Source organism: Pinus tabuliformis, chromosome 6 (assembly GCF_031772625.1).
Source record: "Pinus tabuliformis cultivar Carrire ecotype Pingquan chromosome 6, CPIR1, whole genome shotgun sequence".
Lineage (NCBI taxonomy): Eukaryota > Viridiplantae > Streptophyta > Pinopsida > Pinales > Pinaceae > Pinus > Pinus tabuliformis.
In genome coordinates this window covers 2,060,235,737-2,060,258,630 of record NC_142292.1, presented here as the reverse complement: position 1 = coordinate 2,060,258,630, position 22,894 = coordinate 2,060,235,737, and positions in this window count along the sequence as shown.

The following is a 22,894-nucleotide window of genomic DNA, read 5'->3' as shown; positions in this document are numbered from 1 at the left end:
AATTTTGCAATAGGCATAAAAAATGATGATCTGAATGGAAAATGCCATCCAGCCATGGTATTCAACCACCCATGGAATTTACCCATGGTATTGTAAGTGGCATCAACCCATGGCATTTATCCACCTATAGTATTTTAAGTGGCATCTACCCATGGTATTGTAAGTGGCATCCACCCATGGCATTTATCCACCTATGGTATTTTAAGTGGCATCTACCCATGGTATTGTAAGTGGCATCCACCCATGGTATTGTAAGTCATCTACCCATGGTATTTACCCACCCATGGAATTTACCCGTGGTATTGTAACTAAAAAAAGACTATAAGTAACAAGTCATATTTTGTAAAGGGACAGATTGTCCACCACAATGTATCTTTTAAGATCGTCGAGGTATGGTTGAACGATGTTCTTGATGTCATGGAAGGCATAATTCATTTCCCTCTAAAAAGTTGCCCCTGTGTTCTTTAAACCAAAAGGTAGCTTACGGTACGCGAATGTGCCCCACGGACAGATAAATGCAGTCTTTGACTGGTCTTGTGGGCAGATATTTATTTGATTATACCCGGAAAATCCATCTATAAACGACAAGATTTCGCATCCGGCGCATTCATCAATTATCTAGTCAATGAAGGGTGTAGCGTAGTTGTCCTTTGGACAAGCTTGGTTTACATCCATGTAATTGATGCACACTCTAATTATAAGAAGAGCTTCGGCGTAAATCACATCCCTCCGATCGGTTAAAGATCCCGTTAACCCCAAGGACATGAAGGGTGTCTACTTGATCCCTTGTTCTTGTGGGACCCCCTACATCGGGGAAACAGGGCGCTCCATCCATCAGAGGATTTGCGAACATGCAGCTGACCTAAGACATGGGAGAACCAAGTCTTCAACGCTGGCAGAGCATGTGGATAAGACCAAGCATCACGTTTGTATTGAGGAGGCTAAGGTTATTGCCAAGGTTGCCCAGTTCCATCATCAAAAACTCAGGGAAGCTATTGAGATCGAAAGAAGGCCTAACAATCTCAATAGAGATGACGGCTGGAAGATCAGTAGATGTTGGATCCCTGCCCTTTCATCTTAGTCTCCCCCCCCCCCCCCTCTTTCATCTTTGTCGCTTTCGTCGTTCCCCTGGAGCCTTCCTATCTCCTAGGGTTTATCCTTTTTGGCTCTGGACTCTTTTCAGGCCTTCTCCTGTTTATTTTGTGTCGCTCCTTTTTCCCTGATTGATATTGGTTTCTATTATCATAGCTAATATTTATTTACTTATTATTATTAGTACTATTATTATTATTATTATTATTATTTATTTTTGTTTATTTATTTATTTTTTATTATTATATTATTTTTATATATATATTATATATATATATATATATATATATGTATGTATGTATTTTAATTAATTATTTATCTATTAACAAATATATAGTATTATTATTATTATTTTGCTTATTTTTATTGTTGAGTCATCCCCTTTTCTCTAATTATTATTGTTATAGCAAATATTTATTTACTTATGTTTTTATTATTATTATTTATTTATTTATTTATTAGTTCTTCGTAACTAATTTTTATATATTATTATTATTTTATTATATACTAATTTTATTTATCTATTACGGAATATATATTATTATTATTATTTTATTATTTTGTCATAACTAATTTTTATATATTGTTAGTATTGGTAATTTATCTATTTATTAACGGATATATATCAGTATTATTATCATTGTTATTTTCTTATTGTTATTTACTTTATTATTTCTTTCATAACTAATTTATATATATTATTTTTATTTTTATTTTTATTTATTTATCTAGCGAATATATATTATTATTATTTATTTCTTTGCTGATTTGTATTATTATTATTTTTTATTTAGTTACATTTACCTTATTTATAAATAAGTTAGGTCTTCAATTTAACTAATTCCCATTTAATAAAAAAATTTAATTATTAAATTATCATTTTAACTAATTATTCCTTGAAATAATCAATTTGACTTTTTGACTGTCCCTAAGTCAAAGCTAGCCGTTAATCTAGATAGCTGTTGGAGGCCCTGCTCAGACTATTTAACACGCAAGGCTGGATCTGTTTCTTCAACTTGTCCTGACGATGAGCCACACTTGCTAGCTCGAAACGCGTCGACAAAGGTCTTTCTATATGTGATTTACGTCGAAGCTCTTCTTATAGTTATTCTCTATTTTAATAAAAAGTTTCTTGGTGGTTTTGTTTAATGTGTGTTCTCTTATTTTCTTCTGGAATTTCAATTTTTCAGATCTTGGGGCCTCCCCCCCAAGATCCATTTGATTTTTTTAGATCTTCGGGGCCTCCCTCCAAGATCTAGATCAAATAACTACTCCATTTTTTCAATTCACACATCATATTTTTCCAATACATGAAATATTCATCGTCACATTGTCAACAAATTCTAATTGAATATGCTTCACATATCATAAAATAATCATAATCGTCATTTATTAGAGTAGCCATAATTTCATGAGAATCAAAACTCATCAGTGAATCATCATTGTCTTTAAATTTGGCATTATCACCCAATTTCCATTATTACAATCATTCATGTCAATACATCCAAATCTTTAAACATCAACAGTGATCATTATTGTCCAAATTCCCAATATCATTTACATATCCTTAGAATTATCAAGCCATTTATAATAACAACATATCACCACATCATTATCCATTTATCCATTGAAATAAAATCATCAAAATCATTAATAAGCCACAATAATTTTTAGTCTTATACCATTACTAAGGCTCTACTCATAACATTATATAATGGCTACTCATCCATTTGAGGTGGCTCTAAGTATCAAGAGTCAATCAAATAAGGGTGCAATCATTTATATTTCAACATTGATCACTACAAAAACAATAATTCTTAAATGCAATGGAAAGCAAGTCATAGCTTGATTTTCTCACACTTTTGATCATTATATTATAATAAGTTCACATGTAATCATATGTTGTCAATTAATCATCCTTCACATCCTTAATCCATCTTATCATTATCAATGTACCACCAATATCATAGAATCAATTATTTGTGACATGATACCCTCATCAAAATCATTATCTTCATCACCTTATCAATAATCCAAGGATTTAATCACCATTATGAATTATGATATTATTATCATTATTGAAAACACACTTATGCTGAGGATGTGTGTGGCCCAAAGGAGAGTGTTGTGGGGGAAGGGGGAGGGAGTGAATCATTGTAAGATTTTTTTTTCTTATTTAAACATTCATGAACCATAAGAAAACAATCACATATGAGATATATCAGTTGTATAACATGGAATGCAAGATTTATATGGAAACCCTTTTAAGGGAATGCCAAAAATGTTCTTTTTATAATTCTTTGTAGGCACCAACCTATTAGAGACATCAATCCCCACTAGCACAAACCCTATTAGGCACCAACCGACTCTTAGAGGTAGTTGTATGTGTCATTCTACTAGATACACTAATCCCCACTACTAAAAATACTCATAGGCACCAACCTATTGGAGACACCAATCTCCATCGCTATAAATATTTATAGGCACCAACCTATTGGAGACGCAAATTCCCAAATGATCTAGGAGGATCCCAAAAGGCATAAAAATTGAAGCTCCCAAATATTAGTGAAACTGACATCAAGATGAAGATCTTGTCGAGATGACTCTAGCAACATAAATGACACCTCAATCTGAGTTTGTATGCAAAATTTATAGCTGATCAAAGTTCCAATCAAACTTGGCATTGGACAAATTTTAGTTGTACTCCAGATAAATTTGGAACATCACTAAAGTTGGTAACCCAGTAAAAGTTGGCACAATCGCTAAATAGATAGTTAAGTACAGTAGACCCCTAATAAAAAAGGTTGCGGGTGTAGATGCAGGACAAACTGGTGGAAATCCCAAACTTGGCGGCAATTATGCTAAATCCGACGTACAAGCAACATTACAACCAAAATGTATGTATATATATATCACACAAAATTGCAGCCATAGGGTTTGACCTCGCGACCCCGATGGGGGCAATGAATTAACATATATCCACCAACCGAGACTACTAATGGTCTTGTTGGATTATCTGTCGATGACCTGTGTTCTTAAACCTCTCACAACATAGAGTTGAGATGGGCAGAGAGGAACAGCGCCGTGAAATTGAGAGGAGGCGAGGTGGAAAGCTAAATGGAGGAACCTTGACAACATGCGGAACCAGACCTGCAAAACCCCGCCTAGGCACATATCTTGAGGAAAAAATATTTTGTGGAATATTTCATGGTATTTTCTAGGAAGTGTCCCCAAGGAATATTCACAATATATTATGTCTGTTGTAGGATCTTGGAGATTCTTAGAGGGTCTAGTATTGACAGTGTCAGAATCTGGTCGAGTTTATACTCATTTTACTCAAAATTTCGCAAGGAATCAACTGGTGCAGACAGATTTAGGATTTGAGAAACCCATTTTTAGGTCACTCCCAGAAGTGAGGTATAGGCATGTATTTTTCCATGTATTTTCCTTTCATTTTGTTGAGATAATATAGAGGCCTCTCCACTTTGAAGTTGGTCCAGGAGATGTAGCTCACAAATTGTGAGTGAACTCCATTATCAAATATTGGTTCATTGTATTTATGGTCTCCTTTTATGTTGCTTCTTCATGAATGTTTCATTACTGGTTTTACATTCTCTTTTAAGAAATTTTGTTAAACATCAAAGATCCAAGATCATGTTGGTATCAGAACAATCTTCTTTGATGTGAATTGTGGGTGTGTATGTTTACTAAAGGCCAACTCAAAAAGGGTGAAGGAAAACTCAAGTATTTTAACCCAGAGATTGGACATGCAACATGAAGAAATAAAATGGAGGACAATGACATACGCGTAGAGAATGAGCACGATTTCCACAAGGCCTTCTACCAGATGGAAAATCGGGTGGAAAAGTTGTTTGTAGGCTATGAAAGGAGAATGGAAAAAGAGGGCAAGAAAGAGGGAGATCCAGTAGATTATAATGCGTCATCTCATCGAGGTGGTGGAGGACAACCTCCTGAATCTCCATCTTCAAGTTCAATCTCTTCCTCTTCCCCTCATTCTCATCATTCAAATAGTTATCATAAAAATGCTTCTAAAAATCCATTTTTAAAGTTAGATGTGAAATTTGATTTGCCCATGTTTAATGGGGAAGTTAATGCAGAAAAGATAAACATTTGGATTAGACAAATCGAAGTGTATTGTTTTTGTTGGGTAGCGGAGGTCCCGCGTAACAGTTTTGGGGGCTTAAAGCCTATAAGTTAGGATAATAATATTGTAAATCTCTGAAATATGTGGAGCGCAAAATGTAATAGGTCGAGTCAAAGGGTTGTCTGCCCAAGAAATAGTATAGAATAATAGGAAGTAAGTCGGCCTGCCCATGGTCCGCGGACCATGGGAATGTCTAAATAGAGCGAGGCTCTAAGGGGAAAAGGCACTTCTGGTTTTGGGATGAATCTTAGTATTATGGGTTTGTAAAGACAATATGTTCAGCGTCTGTAAGTTCGAGTCAAGGGTGTTGGTGGGTAGATAGAGGCTCTACAGTTGTGTGCGCAGAGGCCTAGTAGAGTCCGCAGCTATGTGCGCGGATCCCTGCAGTTGAGTGCATAGGGTGGATCTGGTTGTATTGAAGAGAAGATCAATAAAGATAAGAATTCCTGAATCATTGTGTGTTTTCTTGCGGATCTGGTATTTGCTTATGGTCTGAATTTATGCATGATCTGTTATGTGAGCTTACATCTTTCTTTATAATTGCGCGCACGGGGTTTTAAGTTTAAATGTTTTCTTAAAGACTGTAAGAGTAGATCTGATCTATAACAAATCCATAAATAATAACCCTGAAGGAAGTTCCTTGCTCCGGATCTACATGGAGGTAAAGTAGTGCGAAGCTACCATACCACATCAAGACATCCCAAGGGTGCGAAAACCTGGTTCCAGAACCCTCCCCTGCTACCTCGGGGGAGACCTCAGTCCGCTCTCCATGGGCTTGTTATCGAGAAAACTAGTGTCTATGCAAAGTTGCTAGTCCCACTAAGGCTGGTAGCTACCTTAGAAACAAACAAACTAAAACCACTTTCGTTTTCCTTTATGAGAAATAGATGAGAGAAGAATAAAGGAGACCAACCTCAGTCTTGCGCTTGGTTCCTTGCTTCACTCTTCTTCCTTCTGATAGTCCTTTGCTACTTGCTTCCTTGTACACCCAGCTTCAAAGAGCACCTGTAGAATCAAAGCAGCATAACACTATACGAGAACATAGATATATTATCATAAACAATATAGGACTAGATATATATTAACCACACAAATGCATATAACATCAATCACACAAGAATGTGGAGGAAAACTTGAATAGCTTTATTGATAATCAAGAAAGAGCAAAGAGGATTACAACCAATTGTTCTGACCCAGCATCATCCTCTCAGCAAGAAGCCCTTCTTCACCTCATGAAAATCTTAGATCACCCAACACTATGATATTGCACTAAGAAACCAGTAGCACTTCCTTACAAGATACAAAATTCCAGCCTCTGGATCTCTGGGATGAGGGATCCATATATAGATGTTTGCAAGGGGGGTGAGTCAGCTTTTGAGATTTGATTAGTGTCCTCTCTCTGATAGTTCTTGAATCCACTTGGAGATTGATGATCTCTTACTCATTCCTGGGTGAATGCAGAGAGGCAAGTGTCACAGGAAGATTCTAAAAGATTCTTTGCTTCTCCACCTTGCAGATTGACCCTGCCATCTGTCCATTCTTGCCCATCGCACCCCATAGAAGGGTTTTCCAACATGCATCGCACCTACTGAGTGTATTTAGGTGGGATGCAACGCACTTTGACCATGGAGCAGGTGAAATGGTCTAGTTTTGACCAGTTCTGAGCAGTTTTTTCATGGAGAACTTCTGGGAGAAGATGTAATCAGTTGACATTGTTCTTTTAGGGGTCGAAACAACACTTTTAGGGACTTAAGAGCCCTTGGTTTATGGAAATTTGTGATTGGGGTTGCAGTGCCCAAAAATGTCTATAACAGTTGCCCCCTAAAGCATGAAGTCGTTAATTTTTGGATGTCGGGTGAAATGCTTTATCATGAGGATCTGAAGTTCTTTCAAGCTGGAAGGAGACTTGTAATAAGATACAATACAATACATTATCTTCATAATATTTTCATGATCTAGCTGAGGCGGGCATTTCCCATGCTCAGCTTTATAAATTCATTTTCACGTACATGAGACAGACAATCGTCATCCCTTAGATTGGATGATTATCTCAATGATGTACATTTGATGTCTTTATTTTCCTGAATATATATCGCAGCCCGGATGGATGAAACTAGATCTGGGGTCTTCAATCTCGTTCGATCTTCACTCAAAGTACAAGTCGATCCATGTGAGAGATGTTCTCGAGTCGAACATGGAAAGACATCGCCTGATTACCAGCCAATGATGTAAGCTGTTAACAAGCGCGAGAGGAATCACCAATAATGATGATGACCCTCAAGGTACTAAATTACAATTCACGTGGTGTGAATAAAGGACTTGGCGTCGAACACCACGCAAAATCTTTCGGTCGAAGGCCATTGATGTAAACCTGTCGCCGGAAGTGAGAAACTTGCCATTGAGGCATGCAAGCTTCAAAGTACTGAAAGGGTTGTTCCTAGATCGACTTCTTGGATAATGAGTTGATGTCGACAAGAAGCGATCCATCATAGGAGGGCCTTAGGGAATCCCACAACAATGACACGGAATGGAGCAAATGATTTTAAGGGAGGTGAAAACGATTTGGTGATATAAGGTTCAGGGTGGCGGTCATGAAAGAATGGAGCGTAAATGTATTGTAGTGGGTGAGACACAGGTGAATTCTCTGAGCGACTTCTCTTGAACATATCGGCGACACTGACATGATGGATTGGTAGCATTAACCCCAAATATGGATGGTGTGACAGAACCATGGTGATGTGACTAGTGAATGGAACAACCCAACCCGACTCGGATGCGGAGTGAAAGTGTCATGTTCAAGAGCGACTTGCTACCAACAAAGTTTCTTCAAGTTTTCTTCCCAATTTTTCCCCAGTCATTGCTGACCAGTACCTCTTTATTTTTGTCAAGCTTGAGGAGGATAACATATGTTTGTTCGATAATTCGCCCTTCGGGCAAACCCATCGCTATGTTTTAAAGAGCCTAGCGATAGTGAAACTCGTTCTTGTCTGTTATGGACAAGTTTGTCGCTATTCGGTTTTAACGAGTTTAACGACAAAGATAACTCGGTCCTTTTCAATTTTAGAGAGTCTGAAAAGGGACGTAAAGGAAACTCCAAAAATCCTTTTTCGTCACATAATCCCTTGAGTCTGAAAAAGTATAAAACAATACAAAAGGGATGAATTTTTGGTATTTTTAATGAGCCGAACAAAACAAGCACTCGATCTTTTTGTGTAATAATCCCTCAGGTCCAAAAAGATTAAAATCTAAAGGAGGGATAGCACTTCCAGTCACTTTAACGAGCTGGAGAGGCCAATGGCTCGACAATCTTTTCATATTTTATGAGTCAGTTGAAAATAGCTTAAAGGAGACTCGTTTTTGAGGAACGAGTGAAAGATTCGGGTAGCAGCTAATTCCAGGTAAGGTTTGGAATTTTCCAATCACGGCAGTGTTACAAGGATAGCTAACAGGATCACTCTCCGCAGTTGTTCCTCAAAAGGGGTAAAAAATCAAATGGAGGTGAATGATCGGCCAATACAGAGTGGAGGTGATGATGAGAACACGACCAAGGCTTCAAAGGCTGAAGTAATACATTCACGACGGTTATTTACCGGAAATTGGTTCATTTTTTATTTTAAAATGAGCTTAAACTCTGGAGGAACATTTGCTCATTGCTTATGTTTATTTTTTAACGAGCTTGAATTCCGCGTTAAAACTGCTCGATATAATGGTCATTGATTTTCTTGATTTTACCATTAATAACTTTGTTCCTTTAAAGGTTGTACTGCCTGCTCAATTGCTTCATAAGACTAGTTAGAAATGAACAATATATGTTTGAAAAATGAGTTAAGACACTAATATTTTACTTGAATTACGTAAAAAGTAATTAAAAAGTGCTTTTACCCCTCATTTTACCATTTCATTTGAACTTTGGTTTGTTGGAGCTTTGGAGGTGTTTTCCCCCTTGATTTTCACCAGCTGATTCTGGGAGATTCTGTGGACGATTTTCGGCGCCGTCTGGATCAGGTAGGAGCTAAACCTGAGCTCTTTCATTTCATCCTTTCCATTTTGCATTCTGAGCATGTTTCCTGGTTTTTCTGAGCCTCTAGGGTTTTAAAAACTCGCCCTGGCTCCATCACACCCTTTCTATATCGAAAGGTGCATTGCATGTTGACCTAACTATTGGCTAGTTAGCATGCAACGCACCCAGAACACTGTTGGGGGTGCAATGGGCGCAAGGAGGGAAAATTGTGCACAGTTTTTTCATGGAAATGTTTGCCTTTTTTTCACCAAATCAGGATATAACTCTTCTCTTGTTTGTTTTCAGAGACTCATTGGAGCAAAATGCCTATTACATGGCGAGAACGTGAGCATGAAGAAGAGGACATGCTTGCTTTACATGATCCGGTTACGGTAAATGCACTGTGGAATTGTGGCCTGTTCAAGTTTTTCCGCATCTCTAGCATGAGGCAACAAATCAACTTGTTGCAATATTTGCTCGATGCATGGGATCCTACCAGCCAGGTGTTCCATATTAGGGGTAAATCTATCCCCTTGACTGTCGTGGACATCTATTTTTTGACCGACTTATCGAGGCGGGGTGCCCCTGTCTCATTATCAGGTTCGGCCCATGGGGGTGAATTTGTGAGAGACTACATTCACAGGTATTGCAGAGAGGGATCTCAACCGAGTAAGGACGGCAAGATCAACATCCGAGATGTCACCGACAGGTCCTTGAGGACCATTCTGTTCACTTTTGCTAGGATGGCTGGTAGTGCGACTCTTCATGTGGCCAACCGGTCTTATATGCAGTATGCCATAGAATGCCTTGAACCAAAGGTGTTCAACTGGTGTGACGCAATACTCTTTGTGATGAAAGAACAATTGACCAAGGTGAAAAACGGAAGATTGAAGAACTTTGGATATGGTTCTATTTTGACCGCTTTTGCCTTGGAAAAGATCTCGCTGATGCAGCCGCAGTATATTTCACTTGGTTTACCTCCACCGACTAAGCCACGGATGCAGAGATGGGTCGACCATATGTCCAGACATGTTGGTCAGTCTCAGGTTTCCTTTTCTGACACCTTCTTTGGGTGGTTCGATCGTCAGGAGATGGTTTTTTCCGAGTATCCATATGCTGGTATGGATTTCCGGGGTGACCCGGATTTGGTATTGCCGGCTGGTGAGCAGTGGGGCGCCATTGGTAAAATTTTGACCATATCTTTATTTATTGTTTCTCTTTATAATGTTCTTGTGCTTTATTCTATCAAGACTAATCAGAACTCATGTGCTCATGCAGATGTTGGACCAGTTCGGCCAGTAGTACGCCTGAGAGTGCCAGCTACTGCTCCAGCAGGAGAGGTTGTGGGAAGGGCTATCCTTCGCGACCTTGATGTGGCCGAGACTCTTTCAGCATTACAGGATCAGGTCGAGGGCCTCACTCTTGGTATTCCAGATGTGAGGACTGACGAGCTGCCTTTGAGGTTGCAACGACATACTACCGGCGTGCCGAGTCGATGGACTAGGCTTTTACGCATGATTGCACAGGCGGTGACTTGTTATCACCAGCATCATTAGACTAGGGTGCCCCCTAGCGTTTTGAGTTTTGGGTCATTTGACCAATTTTTGTCTTGGTTACAGAACATTATGTGTAAACCATAAACAGTTATATATATATTTTTGATTTTCAGAGTTTTATTTTGGTTAAGTTACATGATCCTGATGCAAATATTGATGAAATGCTTCTTTTTATAAATGTCACAAATGTCTATCTAACACATAATTTGCCAATGAGTCTGTTAACGTGTTTAAGTTTCTGGAAATATGTTGATATTGAATAAAATCAAATTGCCTTTCCAAAATCTTGACCCTTAGGAACATGCGATAAATAGCTGGATTTCGGACGGAGTAGATATCAGTGAGTTGTAGTATGACGAGCTGTGAGTCTAGCCTGACGACAAGTCGGCCTATGCCATGTGTGATGGCATCAAAGAGAAGTTCTATCAACGCGCTATATTCAGCGATGTTATTCATTGACCAACCAATACATACTCCTCTGAAACTTACTAACTCGCCGCTTGGATCAAAAATGGCCCAGGCCGCAGAAGATAGGTTCCGCGAACTACGACTTGCTCCATCGGCATATCCAAAAAAAGATTCCAATAGGTTTGACATCTGCGAAAAATGTAAAAAGTGGATTACTTGACCAAAACAAATACTTTTAGCGAAAACAAAAAATGTAACAAAAGCATATGGGTTACCACACTGAATCATGCGTAGTAACGCTTAAGGTACAACCCGTTACGGGGTTGCACCAGTGGAATCCCGTCATAATCCATTAACTTGTAAGCTCCTTTTGCTAACACTCGCTTAAAAATATAGGGGCCCATCCATAAAGACTTGAATTTACCTGCTCCCAATTTATCGGATTCCTGGTCATAAAGCAAGACCAAGTCACCTTCTGAGAAGACACGGGGTTTGACATTCTTGTCGAACTGCGCCTTGACTTGTTTCTTATGGGCTTCATTAGCCAAAGCGGCATCACGACGGGTTTCATCCAATTGGATTAGTTCCAAGAAACGAGCCTCCTCTTCTGAAGTTTCGGGGAGAAGGTCGACTGCGAGTTTGAGGGACGAGATTTCACACTGAACTGGTAAGATTGCTTCTAGGCCATACACCAGTTGAAAAGGTGTGAACCCGGTTGCATTCCTTACCGACGTTCGGTATGCCCACAAGGCTAAGTACAGGATTAGGTGCCAACTCCTTTTGTGGACTCCAATCATCCTTTGCAGCATCCGCTTCAGGACTTTGTTGATTGCTTCAACTTGTCCATTGGCCTGCAGGTAATATGGAGTAGAGCTATCGTGGGACAACCCTAATTTGGCAGCCAATTCGACCATCATGTGATTGCGAAAATGCGATCCATGATTTGTGACTATAGCCTGTGGAACGCCGAATCTGGTGACTATATGATTGAAAAAGAACAGGGCAGCTGTTTCACCAATGTTATCTAATGTAAGCATCGCCTCGGCCCATTTGGTAAAATAGTCTACTGCGACTATGATATACCCATGCCCCCCGGTCAAGGTGGGGTTACATGTCATGAAATCTATGCCCCATTTGGTGAATGGCCCAATAGCAACTATTGGCTGCAGAGGTGCGGGTGGTTTTCTGGTTTTTCTATCAAAAATTTGACATGCATGGCAACTTCTGACTGTGGTTATGCAATCTTTGAACACTGTTGGCCAAAAGTATCCTGCTTGTAAAAAAAATTGCGCCGTAGCGTAACAAGATTGATGCCCCCCACACGCGCCTGAATGGCAGTCATTCAGGACTTTTTCGGCCTCCTCATGGGTGAGGCACCTCCTTAGAACTATATCGACACCACGACGTAAAGCGTATCACCGACGATCATGTAGTCTTTTGATTGGTATCGAATACATTTTTGTTCCGAGCGTGAGGTATTAGGCCTATATTTTTGGGTTTGGAGATAGATGATTATATCTCCATACCATGGATTGCTTGAAGATATCAGAAACAAAGATTCATCCACGATGGTTTCTTCGGATGTTTCATTGTTGGACGATGATGGGAGATCGCATAGTAATTCTGTGAATACCAGGGATTTCTTTGATTTGGATTTTACAAATTCCATATCAAACTCTTGAAGAATTGCTATCCATTTTGAATATTTGCCCCCCAGCAACTGTCGCAACAATTTATAAGTCATGGGGTTGCAATCTGACAGAATGGTAGTTTTTCGAAAGAGGACGTAATGCCGAAATCTCTGTATCACTTGAACAGTCGCGAGAGTGAGCTTTTCAACATAAGAATACTTGCTTTCTGTATCATTTAAGTTCTTACTTAAATAATATATCGGATTTTCAATTCCGTTGTCTTCTTGAACTAAAACCACTGCGATGGTTGTATCCACTGCAGCCAGATACAGGTTAAAGTCTTTTTGATAATTAGGAGCGTACATTAATGATGCTTTCATTAGGGATTCTTTTAAAGCATCAAAGGAAGCTTGCGTGACCTGATCCCATATGAAGGGTACTTCCTTTTTCAATAGACGTGTATAACCTTTAGCAAGTTCGACGTAATTTGGAATGAACCTCCTCAGAAAGTTTGCTTTCCCTTGGAGTTTCTGAATCTGAAGCAAATTTGAAGGTGGAGGCAAGTTTATGATTGCCTGAACCTTACACGGGTCGAGACGAATCCCGTCCTTTGAGACTACAAAGCCAAGTAAACGACCAGAACTGACACAGAACACACATTTGTGTGGATTGAGTCGTATCTTGTAGTGTCGACAACGTAGAAATATCGCTCTCAAATGCTGCGAATGATCTGTCTGCTTTTGCGAATGAGCCAAAAGGTTGTCGAGATATGGTTGAATGATGTTTTTGATGTCATGGAATGCATAATTCATTGCCCTTTGAAATGTTTCCCCTGCGTTCTTTAAACCAAAGGGTAATTTGCAATATGCGAATGTGCCCCACAGACAAATAAATGCAGTCTTTGACTGGTCCTGTGGGCGGATATTTATTTGATTATACCCAGAGAATCCATCCATGAATGAAAAGACTTCACATCCAACGCGTTCATCAATTATCTAGTTAATAAAGGGTGTAAGATAGTTGTCTTTTGGACAAGCTTGATTCACATCCCTATAATCGACGCACACTCTAATCGTTCCCTGTTTTTTCATCACAGGAACAATGTTCGATACCCAATCAGTTAGAGGAACCGGGTAAATGAAACCAGCATGGAGAAGCTTTTCAACTTCTGCCTTGATGGCAGCGGCTTTCTTGGGGTGCATCTGCCGTAGTCGTTGTCGTACTGGTTTGACATCTGGATACATCTTGATTTCGTGTTCGACTATACTCGAGTCAATGCCTGGCATTTCATCATATGACCAAGCAAAGACATCTCTGAATTCGTGAAAAATAGCGTTATATATTTCTAGTTCTGAAGGAGAACAACATTTGCCAACATAAATATTCTCCACAACATCTGTTTTGGTCGAGATATTTATGGCGATAGTCTCTTCAATATTGGACAAGTTTCGCTCTGAATCCACCGTGTTTACAGTATTTGATAGGAAATCAAAAACTGAAGGATGATGAAGGTCATCAGGAGTATCTTCTTGACAATCCGGAAGATGGGAACGATGGTGGTAGTCTTCCCATGGTGCCCCGTCAGTTATCATTGACTGAACAATTCCTTCGTCGGTGTAATGCACTTGCGACCAAGGATCTAAAGGGGTGTCATATTCCTTAGACCTATCTACCCAAATGCTTGATGAGCGTTGATTTGGGTTTGCCTCCCATGCTAGAAACATTGATTGCTACAATATTTCTATTGGGCTTGGAGGCAACACCAATAGATGATCCATGTTAATATCGTTTTCTGAGATCTTGTGAATAGAAGATATCATATTGCAGGTTCCTATCGCTGCCACTTCTGCCAGATTGATTGGAGGTGGGAGGGCAAAAGTACCCATTAATATAGGGTCTTTTAGTAGGCCTACTCTGATATTTTGAAGTGAATGGGGGCTTCCATGGATCATCGGAATGCTTCCCGTAACTTGGGAACCATTGGGGAGAAAAGTTTGTTGGTCGACGATTTTGATCCCTCCTTGAAAGGGAAATGCAATCTTCCTAAAGTAGGTCGACACAACAGCAGCCATAGCATATATCCATGGTCTTCCCAGTAGGACGTTGTAGTCGAGGTTTCCGTCGATTACTTCAACATCTATTTCTACTGTTTTCCCCCCTAGTTCAACTTGCAAATTACTTTGAATACCATATGGGGTATACGTTTGTCCGTCAAATGCTTTTAATGTTGTCGAAGATCGCGACAAGGTTGGAGATCCTAAAGTTTTCCAGCAACTCATCGACATAATACATGTAGATGCCCCCTCATCAATAATTGTTCGATGAACAGTTTTTTTGAGGGCTTTCACTTGTATGAGGAAAGTTGGTTGAGCTGGTAACTGAGGATCGTATCCCTTATGATTAAAGGACACAATATTAGAATCCTTTGGGTCTATCCCACCGATAGCTGATAATAAAGCCTGCTTTTGGGATGGGCAGTTTTGTAGTACCTCAAGTGTCAACATAGCGGATGGCGATTGGGCCAGATCTTCCACTATATTATAATGATGTGCTACTCTGGCACGAGGATTAAATTTCGACTTGTGTACTACTCCCTTTGGCAGTTTTATTGTCAGTTCTGGAATGATGGGCAGCGCAACTTCTGTCGAAGTTGTTGTCGAACTACTAGGTTGATCTTTATCCTTGTTGTTCGACAGCTATGGATTCCCATAATCTTTATTCCTTGTCGATATCAAAGCATCATTTTGCTGTTTCGAAACCGACAACATCAGCACTTGGGACGGGGAAGCATTTCCACTGGCAACCAGATTTGTTCCTGGATTTGGAAACGGATCAGTTAATACTGTCGAGGTTTTTGAATTCTTGCAGAATTTCTTAAGCTCAGCTTTATATGGACAATCTCTTGTCCAATGATCCTCATCACATATTAAGCATGGATTTTTTGGTTTCCTATCTCCAGGAGGATTTGCAGAAGATTTTTCAGGTGATGATTCCTCCTATTTCTTCTTCTTCCCTTTGTTTTTCTTCTTGCCTCCTGGATGCTTGGTTTCTTTGCCTTTATCAGTCGAGACGGCATTTACTTCCGAGGCGAGAAGTTCTTCTTTCGCATTTTGACTGGAAATATTACAGACCTTTTTAGATGTAGCCTTTGTCGATTTCGTGTCTGTCGCACCAATCACGCCATCGCCGGCATGAGAGTCATTGTTCGGTTTAGGAGGAGGGGGGACGAAAAATTCCGGTCTGGGAGCGTCAGGGATTTTATCGTAGAGCGTGCCAGACTGAGTATAAATCAAGTCTAAATATTGCGTACAAGCAATAACTTGATCTTTAGTGACGACTCCTCCTTTTGCCACATCTTTTGTAATGGAAGGTAATAATGACTTAATAAACCATTCTACGACGACGTCGCCACTCATGAATATGATTGGATATGTGAGTGGCCGTTGTTTGCTTGAAATTGGTAAGAAGTTATGTTCCCGTTTCGTACCTGATGGGTAACTGAAAATGGGTTAAAAAGGTTGTGGCTAGGGTACTAAAGTTGTCAAACGAAGCTCTGGGTAACTCGATATACCATTTTGCTGCCGGACCAGTTAACGTCCTCTGGAAAAGGCGAAGCCTAATCGAATCATCGTTTAGGGTGTTTGATGAACACCACAGATGAAAAGTCATCACATGATTCGACGAGTCTTCACCCGGATTTCCATTAAATTTAGGAATATCTGACGGAAGTTTATGCGGAATCGCTGGCCACCAAGGGGCGTAAGCAATTGGATCGTTCGTTAGCCGATTGACATCTGGTAACTCTAAAGTCGCCACGAAGGGTAACTGTTGATTCAGGTTTGGCGAAGCATACCCAGGATAGGATGGAATGAACTGAGCAGTTGGTCTTTGCATACCAGCATAATGCATTTGAAGCTGGTAACTTTGGTAAGGTTGATGGGCATAACCATTGTAGAATGGTTGATTTTGACCGTTTTGAATATACGGCTGCCCACTATTTACAAAGATTTGTTGTTCAGATCCTTGGTATACTTGTTGGAATTGCGGTTGTTGGTATTGCACTAGCCATGGTTGCGAAGCCATGTGCTGTTGTCCAATACTAACTGTTTGACCAAGATGAGGGGTAATTGTACCCGTTTGGGCCTGTGTCATTCCACTAGTTGGCGATTGTGGTTGAGTCGCAAGGACAAGAGGCTGTTGCATTACAACCTAAGAAACCTCAGGTTGGCATACAACAGGCAGCGCTTGTACTTACGACACTGTCACAATAGCCGATGTAGTTATATTTGACATAGGTAAACATTGTTGCATCGAATATACAACTCTTGGTTGTTGAGGCAATATCGGCACCCAACCGCTAGATGTGATTCTAGCATACCCTGAATTTTGTTGTGAACTCTCGTATGGTTGTCCTCCCAAAGGAGACAATGAAAGGGTATACTGCCCCCCATACGGCGATAATCCGGTACTTAAAGGAATTGTTTGCCCTTGAGGACCGGACTGCCCAAATTGACACCCTGAAGGATCAATTTTCTGAGACTCAACATAAGAGTTCACGAATACTATTCCGAATGAACAATCAGGAACAGACCATACTGTTGAAATAGCCCCTGGGTGGGCCCCTTCTAGCGATTGAGAGCTAGTTGGGACAAAGGGTATGCCGGCGAACATTGTTGGAGTGACAGCAGGAAGTTCTGTCGTCGCTGTGTCGGATGACACAATCCTAGATGTCGACGGTTGTTCAGACATTTCTAGTCTATCCAAAAGATTGCCTATCGATTCTACAGGAGCTTCCAATAACGGTAGACTAATTTCTGATGAAGAAGGATATAGAGTGATCCCAACTCCAAATCGCGATGGAGTACTAGATGGAGGATCCTCCACAATCTCTTCTATAGCAATCAGACCAGGTGGAAGAGGTAGACCGTCAGGTCCGTAAAATATTTCTGGTGTCGAAGAAGGTATAGAATCTGCAGCGACAGATGTTTGGGGAATAACACCTTCTGAATCAGTTGTAGATGGATCTGGTTCAGTAATACAAGTGTTTACCTTCACACTAGGATCAGTTCTATTGTCCTTTGGTGGCTGTTGAACTTCTTCTGTAAAGGCAGGGATACCAGAAATGTTTGGAGTAACCGGAATCTCTGATGGTGTTGGAACACTTGTTCTAACTTTACCAGGGGATTTGGAACCGGTTAAACGAGCTCGCTTTATCCGTAACAATTTCGACTCTGGAGACAAAGACGGTTGACTCGTAAGCCTCCGCGAACGACGGGGTTTCAATTGACTTTCTTCCACGATTGTGGATTACTCGATCAACTAAAAATAAAGGGGAAGTATGTTTCCGAATTAGATGAATTTTAGACGCTTTGATACAACTTGTTTTTTCAATTTTTAAGAGTCGAGAAAAACTAAACGATGACTCTAGTCGCCTTCGATTTTTAATGAGCCTGAAGTGACAAGTGCTCAGATGGACCTTTTCTGTTAAGGAGTCTGAAAAAGAACTAAAGGGACTGCTCTGGAAATATAGACAGAGGGATTACCAAACCAATCGCAAAACTGCATAATACTTTTTACGGTACGGCAGTCAATCTTCCCGAATGATGTGTTCAGTGCATTGCGATCGATAGGGCGGCAGACACGGCTTCCTATGGATAAAGGATATAGCCTATTGTGGTCTCTCAATATATACTCGACGGTACGTGGGAGCACAAGTTCGTACTGGCACTTGTCATCTCAAAGTGGAGGAATCACCCAACCAACAGTGAAAGCAACAGTTACCAGGCTTTAAGACGCCGGAATATGTCTCTAGCCTAGACTTCTAAATGTTGTGCGTTAGGTTCCAAATCGTTTTTAGATTCATTAAATTTATTTTATAGTTGATCTTCCTTAAGAAATTTGCCTTTCAGGTTCACCGCGTGATGTAGATGTACAATTCCTAAAATGAAATCTAAGATGATAAACAGTCGTTTAGTCTTCTTTTCGCAATGAAAATCCTAGCTACTAAGGAAAGAGAGATGGCATTCTTTCAACAAAGAGCAAAGAGCACACACTATATGCATTGTCCTAAATCAAACCAAAAAATAGTATAAATGCAAATGCACATGCATGTATTTGTTTTCAGCCTTCTTAATGTGTAAATAATAAAAAGAAAGCTAAGCGCAAATCTGAATTATTTTTCAAAGCGACAATTACTAACAAGTTTCTTTTCAAGACAAAATGAAGACAATGACAACACTTTGTTATTAGGAATTGAAAACTTGCTTTCGACACTTGAAAAACTACTAATTCAAATCAAATACAAGAGTAACAGTGTAATCAACTATCAAGAACAATCGGATTCTCTTCTATGACTGAAAAACGACACTTGCGACACTTTCAAATCAAGAAACGACAGTACAATTACGTTACTTCTTTGTAAAAGAGAACTGACAATGACTCAAAATACATAAAAACATTTACATTAATTTGCACAATGGAGGCGGAATAACAGTAAGGAAGGGGGTTTCAACAGAGGTGTACTGACTACAGGTAGCAAAACTCTTGAATAGAGCTGAAAAGAGTGAACACAGAAACCAAAATTTAGGAACAAGGCGTTGTCTGATCAGCACACCTGTAACACAGTGAAACTGAAATGCAACGCACCTACTACACTCAGGAAGTGAAATGCATTTGGAGTTCACAGAACAAATAATGCGCTGGACCAGGGATGAGACTTTGACTGGGTTACGGGTCACAATTTGCAGTTTAGTTCAGGGATTTAGGCCGAGCAAATGGTAATCAGTAAATCAATCACAGGGTAGATCTAAAGAGGTTACTAGAACCACCACAAGGGCAATTAGAGAGCTTGTAAATCAATTTTTTAATTCATAAACAAAACTTGGAGATAGACTGAAGCAGCATTGATCTACTTTGCACTTGCATAGAAAATGCAGTTCAAAGGCTAGCTGGCTTAACTTCAGGCTCCGTCTGTAAGTTTATAAAGTAAACAAATGCAGATAAACAAACAATCTATTCGCTCCCCAATGGAGTTGCCATTTTGTTATCAGGAAAACTAGAGTCTATGCAGAGTTGCTAGTCCCACTAAGGCTGGTAGCTACCTTAGAAACAAACAAACTAAAACCACTTTCGTTTTCCTTTATGAGAAATAGATGAGAGAAGAATAAAGGAGACCAACCTCAGTCTTGCGCTTGGTTCCTTGCTTCATTCTTCTTCCTTCTGATAGTCCTTTGCTACTTGCTTCCTTGTACACCCAGCTTCAAAGAGCACCTGTAGAATCAAAGCAGCATAACACTATACGAGAACATAGATCTATTATCATAAACAATATAGGACCAGATATATATTAACCACACAAATGCATATAACATCAATCGCACAAGAATGTGGAGGAAAACTTGAATAGCTTTATTGATAATCAAGAAAGAGCAAAGAGGATTACAACCCATTGTTCTGACCCAACATCATCCTTTCAGCAAGAAGCCCTTCTTCACCTCATGAAAAGCTTAGATCACCCAACACTATGATATTGCACTAAGAAACCAGCAGCACTTCCTTACAAGATACAAAATTCCAGCCTCTGGATCTCTGGGATGAGGGATCCATATATAAATGTTTGCAAGGGGGGTGAGTCAGCTTTTGAGATTTTATTAGTGTCCTCTCTCTGATAGTTCTTGAATCCACTTGGGGATTGATGATCTCTTACTCATTCCTGGGCGAATGCAGAGAGGCAAGTGTCATAGGAGAAGTTTCTAGAAGATTCTTTGCTTCTCCACCTTGCAGATTGACCCTGCCATTTGTCCATTCTCGCCCATCACACCCCATAGAAGGGTTTTCCAACATGAATTGCACCTACTGAGTGTATTTAGGTGGGATGCAACGCACTTTGACCATGGAGCAGCTGAAATGGTCTAGTTTTGACTAGTTCTGAGCAGTTTTTTCATGGAGAACTTCTGGGAGAAGATGTAATCAGTTGACCTTGTTATTTTAGGGGTCGTAACAACACTTTTAGGGACTTAAGAGCCCTTGGTTTATGGACATTTGTGATTGGGGTTGCAGTGCCCAAAAATGTCTATAACAGGGTTGTTGCTGAAAGGGCCAGTAGCTACAGGATTTGTTTGGCTATTAACTCTTCCGAACCTGGGTCATGGCCCAATAAGCCAACAAATGGTTCCGTTGTCAGGATCGGGATTTGCCTAAGGGATGTCTGATATCAGAACGTTGGAACCCTACAGAGAAAGAGTCTGAGAATTTATTGGATCAGGAGTGGTACGAGTTCATAGTAGGTCCTAGTACACTGACGCGCAAACCAGAAGTTAAACATGACAAGCACGATCCAGTTGTCGGTATTCAAAGGAGCAGGAAGCGAAGATCCAGAACAATTTTGGTTCATGGTAAGGGCAGTATGGGAAGCGCACAGAGTTATGGACGATAACATCAAAAAGGCTACCCTAGTTAGTGCGTTGCAGGACCACGCACTGATGTGGTATATAAAGTACTCAAGCGATCACCTGAATGCAGGAACAGCGAAGATCTGGGCTGAATTGAAAAAAGAATTTAGCCGGCCAAAATCAGAAACGTAGTTGATCATAGGGTTCAAGGAGATCGCGATGATGCCTAGTGAAACTCCGTGGGATCTAGATCAGAGATTGAAAAGTACAATCCACGAGGCAAACATGACGTTGTCAGATGCGCAGCACTGCGCATGGTTTGTGGCGTCATTGACACCACATCTAAGGACGACGCTATCACAGCAAAAGATCTCAACCCAGGCTAAAGCATTAGAGACAGCGATGAGGTTGCATGAAACTCCAATACAGGATCCGGGGTTGGGAGTTCAACAAATCCACGCACAAATACAAAACCTATGTTTAGAGATGCAGAGTTTAAAACAGGAAAAGGCACCTCGGCCAAAGGTCCGGGAGGAAGTGTGGTGTATAAAGTGTAGAAGCCAGGGTCACGATAAGGATCACTGTCTGGTCTTTGCGAACTATGTGGCAGCAGGGGGACCAACGTCGTTGCGACCAGAGGCACAAGCAGGGCCAAGCGCAACACCCTCGCTCTGGTGTGCAATCTGTCAGGTGGGAGGAAAGCACAACACGGACAATTGTCATCTACTACCAAAATTTAACCAAACCCCCAGCAGCTATTTTGCAACTTTTGCAAATCAGTGGGCCACGAGGAGCGAGACTATCGTAGTTATCAATTATTGCTGGACCGGTCACCTACCTACAGAATGCAGATGGAAGCGCGAGGTCAGGATCCCGCCACGACGATAGCACGTGGTGGGTTCCAGGGATGTGGACGAGGGCGAGGAGGAATGGGGCCAGGAAGGGGTCACAGGCAGCTAATCTATTACAACTACGGAGGATCAGGACACTACGCGTGGGACTGTACCAACCTGATCAGAATATCATGCCTTTACTGCGAGCAGTTCGATCATGAAATCATAGATCACCCCACATTGATAGCACAAATACGTGAGAAGAGAGCAGCGCAACCTACGACGATGTAGAATGTCCAAATGATGAGGGTCACACTACACGACGAAGGCCCCAACATAAACATGGTGCTCAGAAGTGGCATAGCTACAGGGGAGGATAAGAAGAAAGTAACCAAGGACGATGTCGGGGTTCGCAAGGAGACATATCTAAAAGCTAGTAAGAGCTTCGCGGAGGTCTCTACCCCAGGTAGTAAGGATCAACCCGAGCCAGAGAGGGATCCCTCAATGCTAACTACCTTTTTAGAGACATGCATGAAATTTCTTCGTGACAATAGGGTGGTTAAAGGATTACAAGAATTGATAACTAGGTGCGCAGGGTCGAGGGAACCTCGTGTGGTCCGAAAATTGGGAAAACATGTGTTGCGAACTAGGCCGGAAATGCAATTAACGGCGCAGATTGGCGAATATGAGATGGATCAGATCATTCTGGACTTGGGGTCATATGCAAATGTACTACCTAAACAAACTTGGGAACGCATGGGCAAGCCCACACTATAATGGTCTCCTATTCAATTGCGGATGGCGAATCAACAGAAGATC